The following is a 5,819-nucleotide window of genomic DNA, read 5'->3' as shown; positions in this document are numbered from 1 at the left end:
AGAACAGAGAAACATTTCTCCTTCTGGATTCAAAGACCGAAGATATTCAGGTCCCGATGAATTGAGTGACTCTGTCAGATGTTGCTGTGATGTTTGGTTTGAGATTTCTGTCTGTAAAATCCTCAACTTCTGATATCCTGTAAAAGGAGTTTACAAAGGTTATCACTGTCAGTACAGGATAGAAATTGAGAACAGACGATTCTAGTTTCTATGGAACATTCTTTCCTCTCTCATTCCCCAAGAGCTGTAAATCTCCATCCCACACACTCTCCCTCCATTCTCACTCTGCTGTATCTAATATTCACCCTCTGATTGAGGCTGATTGGTAGATCCATGCTCACTGCTTCCTGTCCTGGACAGAGAGAGCTGGAAATCTCCATGCAGGCTGCCAGACAGATATATGTCTATCTGACTGGACTAACAATGTATGGAATATACAGACTGGATTCACTTCCTTTCCCTTCAGTTGCTGCAAGTCCCCAATTTCCCCCGGAATGAGAAAAGAAATGGAAAGGGGGAGAAAAGAAAAAGTGTTTCACTCACAGATGTTGGCCTTTTTTAGGTCAAACCAAATAAACAAACTCAAGTTAAATCAGGACAAAGTAAAAGGGGCAGCTCCCCAAAAGGAGGGGGAGCAGCCCGAACAAAAATCAAAGTAGAAAGGAAACTTAAAAACATCAAATCACAATGTGATTATTAGGGTCGATAACACACCCCAACCCCTGCGGTGCCCAATGGGGGCGGAAGGCGTCAAGCGCACCCATGAACATCGCATGTTCCCTCTCCAGGGACACCTGGCCGCGAACGTAGCCACGGTAGAGGGGCAGACAGTCAGGATGGACGGCCCCCTCGATCGCCTGCTGCCTGGACCGATAAATGGCGCGCTTTGCCAGGCCCAGGAGCAGGTTCACAAGGAGGTCGCCATCCCGACCCGCCCCTCTCTGTGTGGGTTTCCTCCGGGTGCTCCAGTTTCCTCCCACAGTCCAAAGATGTGCGGGTTAGGTTGATTGGCTATGCTAATAAAATTGCCCCTTAGTGTCCTGGGATGCGTAGGTTAGAGGGATTAGCGGGTAAAATATGTAGGGATATGGGGGTAGGGCCTGGGTGGGATTGTGGTCGGTGCAGACTCGATGGGCCGAGTGGCCTCTTTCTGTGCTGTAGGGTTCCTATGATTCTATTGTCCCTCTGAAGACAGAGGTTCTGAACCAGCCCCTGAAACCACGCCCATTGTGACCCACCATCGACAGCAGCGCATGCGCTCTCCTTCCCCGTTGAAACAAGATGGCGGCCGATAACCGGGGCCTGTTCCCGAGATAAAAGCCTGGGAGCTGTAAACCCGGGACCTGCAGGGTCTGATTCGGGCCGTGCGGCCTACAGCGGGTGTTTGTGAAGCCAGAGCTCCCTCCCTACCCCGACTCCCGGCTCCATTTCTCCCGCAGCCCCACCGACTCACCCGTTGAAAAAAGCATCTCCCGCATTCATGGGGCTCTGGGCAAAGTGACATTGCGCACGCTCCAGATATAGCACCGCGCCTGCGCAATAGGCTCCTGTGGAATGAATAGGACACGTTCACACCCGCAGGGGCACCTGGGAATTAATGGCGTCATTGTCAATCAAAGACAATAATAGAAAATTATCTTGTGCAATTAAGATCAGTTAATTTTTAAAAATGCATTCCTCGGAATTTGTGCGCTGCCATTCTCTATTTCTAAAATTAATTTAAACTAGTGCTCTCCTGTGGGAATACCCCGAATTTTTAAAACTTTTCCCACTGGTTTCCTCTCCGAGAACCATAGAACCATAGAAAATTACAGCTCAGAAACAGGCCTTTTGGCCCTTCCTGTCTGTGCCGAACCATTTTATGCCTAGTCCCACTGACCTGCACTTGGAAAAATACCCGAAGCAATAATCATGCTCTTCGACCAACCAGCCTTCCTCTCTCTGCTCTCCTGAAGGTGCTCATACTGGTTGGGTAAATCCCACAGAGACTGGTTTCTTGCACTTTCTTTCTCCTGATGCTGACTATTCTGTTTTATGGAATGATACATCACAGATGGAAACCACTTGGCACATCCTGCCCAGTCGGGCTGTCTTTAAGATCTGTCCAATTAATCCCACAGCCCTGCTGGCAGAGTGAGAACAACATCTATTTATACTGCAGCAATGCAGGAGGTGAATGGAAAATGTTTTCCAGTTGCATTTCTCTCAGACACACTCACCCCTAGAAAGATAAATTGGCCTGTGTGCTAAGAACAAAGAAAATTGCAGCACAGGAACAGGCCCTTCGGCCCTCCAAGCCTGCACCAACCATACTGCCCGACTGAACTAAAACCCACTACCCTCCCAGGGACCATATCCCTCTATTCCCATCTCATTCATGTACTTGTCAAGACGCCGCTTAAAAGTCAAGACCGTATCTGCTTCCACTACTTCCCCCGGCAATGAATACCAGGCACCCACCACTCTCTGTGTAAAACATCTGCCTCGTACATCTCTTTTAAACTTTACCCCACCTTAAACCTATTCCCCACAGTAATTGACTCTTCCACCTGGGAAAAAGCTTCTGACAATCCACTCTTTCCATGCCTCTCATAATCTTGTAGACTTCTATCAGGTCTCCCCTCAACCTCCATCGCTCAAGTGAGAACAAACCAAATTTCTCCAACCTCTCCTCATAGCTAATGCCATCCATACCAGGCAACATCCTGGTAAATCTTTTCTGGACCCTCTCCAAAGCCTTCCTTCTGGTAGTGTGGCGACCAGATTTGAACACTATATTCCAAGTGCGGCCTAACTAAGGTTCTATAAAGCTGCAACATGACTTGCCAATTTTTAAACTCAATCCCCCAGCCGATGAAGGTAAGCATGCCGTATACCTTCTTGACGACCTTCTCCATCTGCATTGCCACTTTCAGTAATCTGTGTACCTGTACACCCAGATCCCTCTGCCTATCAATATTGTTAAAGGTTCTGCCATTTACTGTATATTTCCTATCTGTATTAGACCTTCCAATCTGCATTACCTCACATTTGTCCGGATTAAACTCCATCTGCCATCACTCCACCCAAGTCTCCAACTGGTCTATATCCTGCTGTATCCTCTGATGGTCCTCATCGCTATCCGCAAATCCACCAACCTTTGTGTCGTCCGCAAACGTACCTATCAATCCAGTTACATTTTCCTCCAAATCATTTATATATATTATATATATCCTGTGTGAATTCGCTGTTGTGTCCAAAGACTGGATGGCCCAGCAAAATCCTTCCCACACAAGGAGCAGGTGAACAATCTCTCCCCAGTGTGAACTCGCTGATGTGCACTGAGGTTGGATGAACATGAGAACCCCTTTCCACAGGTGGAGCAGCTGAACGGCCTCTCCTCAATGTGAATTTGCTGGTGTAACAGCAGGTGGGATGAGATAGTGAATCCTTTCCCAAACACAGAACAGATGGCCTCTCTCCAGTGTGACTGAGTCTATGGTTTTCCAGCAAGTACAGATAATTGAATCCTTTATCACAATCATCACATTTCCATGGTTTCTCCATTTTCCCAGCCCCAATGTGACCGTGTCGATGGGTTTCCAATTGAATCCTTTACCACAATCCTCACATTTCCACGGTTTGTCCATGGTGCTGGTGTCCTTCTGTCTCTCCAGGTTGGATGATTAGTTGAAGCCTCATCCACATACAGACCATGGTGTGATGTTTTTCAGGCTATGTAACTGGTTAAAGCTCTAGCCACAGTCAGTTCACTGGAGCGCTCTCACTTGGGTGTGTGTGTGTCTCAGTTCTTTTTCTGTCACATTGAATTTCGAAATTTTCTTCCACTGACAAAACAGGGAATGATTTATCCCTCCACTGTCAAAAGCAATCATATTTAGGTCATGATGAATCGAATGGCTCTGTCAGACTTTGATGTGAAGTTTAGTTTGAGTTTCCTGTCTGTGAATCTTCCTCTTCTAGTTCCCTGCACAACGAGTTTTTAAAAACTGCTTCAGAACAGACAATTTCAGTTTCCACGAAACATTTCTCTGTCTCATTTATCTTGAGCTGTAATCCCCATCTCACACACTCTCTCTTGTCCCTGAGCTGAAATCAAACTCATTGCCCCATCTCCACTCTGAGCCCAGCTCCCTCTCCCTCCAGCTGGATTCAGTCCTGCAGGCCATGTGCAGATTGAGAGTACAATCAAGGAGTCAATTATTTTCCTTCCAAGTCAGGGGACGTGCAGCCCCACTGACTCTGTTGTTACCACAATGGGCACACGTGCTCTGCTCACCAATGAAACACCATAATGACCATTAACATCGGCCTGTTCCTTGGAAAAGCTCCATTTTATTTGTGCCACAACAGCAGCGGAATTACCTCCTGCACAGGAACAAAGGTATCATCAGTCACAGAAAATAATTGCAGCTGGTGTCTCAAACCTCATTTTACCATTTGCTCCCAGACATTCTCAATTCAATTTTGAAATGCAAACTGAAATCTGGCAAAGTGGGGTAAATTAAACACATTTCAATGGTCATTTTCAGAATGACTATTTCCGAGAATTAATTCCCAAGTCAGTCAATTAAAATTCTCATCAGCAATGTCGGCGGCACAGTGGTTAGCACTGCTGCCTCACAGCTCCAGGGACCTGGGTTCGATTCCCAACTTGGGTCACTGTCCGTGTGGAGTCTGCCCATTCTCCCCATGTCTGCGTGGGTTTTGTCCAGATGCTCCGGTTTCCTCCCATCGTCCAAAGATATGCCAGTTAGGTGCATTGGCCATGCTAAATTGCCCCTTAGTGTCCTGGGATGAGTAGGTGAGATGGATTAGCAGGTTACATATGTGGGGTTCTGGGAATACGGCCGAGGTGGGATTGTTGTCAGTGCAGACTTGACGGGCCGAATAACCTCCGTCAGCACTGTAGGGATCCTATGAAATACATTGGGAGAATTGTTGTTTCAATGGGTATTTTCACAAATGCTATAAAATGATTTTTCAAAACAAATTAATATTTTCTTCAACAGATCATTAATAAATAAAAAGTATTTAATAAAACAACCACCCAGTGTGGGGTTCAGGATTCTAACTCAGGGTTTCTGAGCTCCAGGAACCACGAACTGAACCAGCCGGGAATTGTCTCCACAAAACTTCCCCAACTCCCTCCCGGGAAAAAGCTGCAAACCCGGGAGCTGCAGCTTTTTACTGGGGGTGTTGGGGCCTCCAGCGGGTGTTTGTGAATCCTCCCCGCCCACCTCCCAGGGTTTCCTTCCTTCCCAGAGATCAGAGTCCTCATTGATTTGAGGCCAAAGTGTAACCTCTTATTTATTGTCCCCCTCCCCCATCCTCTGATGTGAACCATCCTCCAGTGGCTGAGCCAGGATGGGGCCGTTAACCTGGGCCTGTTCCCGGGAGGGAGGGAGGGAGAAGCCCCGCAGCTGCAAACCAGGGAGCTGACAATGATTCTGAAGGGTTTGCGGATCCACAAAGTGTTTCCAAATCCTCCCAGCCACCGCCTAACGCTGACTCCGCTTCTCCGGGACAAACAAGCGCCAAGGACAGCAATGACACTGCGCATGCTCCACATCACAATGCCCGGGCACTGATTGACGGCAGCTCCGGACCAATAGGAAGAGGGGGCGGGGCTGGAGGACTGCGCGGGAGCGGCTGGTCCTCCGACCATTCAGAGTGAATGAGGGGCGGGACCTGAAGCATGCGCAGTGCGGGTAATGGCGACGGACAGACGGATGGTTTTAACTTGGAAGCGAGATCAATACGAGGTAGGGGGCGGCGCGCGGGGAATGATAAATGTGGCGGGTGGAGAGGCTTTGTAA

Source organism: Mustelus asterias, unplaced genomic scaffold, assembly GCF_964213995.1.
Source record: "Mustelus asterias unplaced genomic scaffold, sMusAst1.hap1.1 HAP1_SCAFFOLD_310, whole genome shotgun sequence".
Lineage (NCBI taxonomy): Eukaryota > Metazoa > Chordata > Chondrichthyes > Carcharhiniformes > Triakidae > Mustelus > Mustelus asterias.
This window is presented reverse-complemented; position numbering follows the sequence as displayed.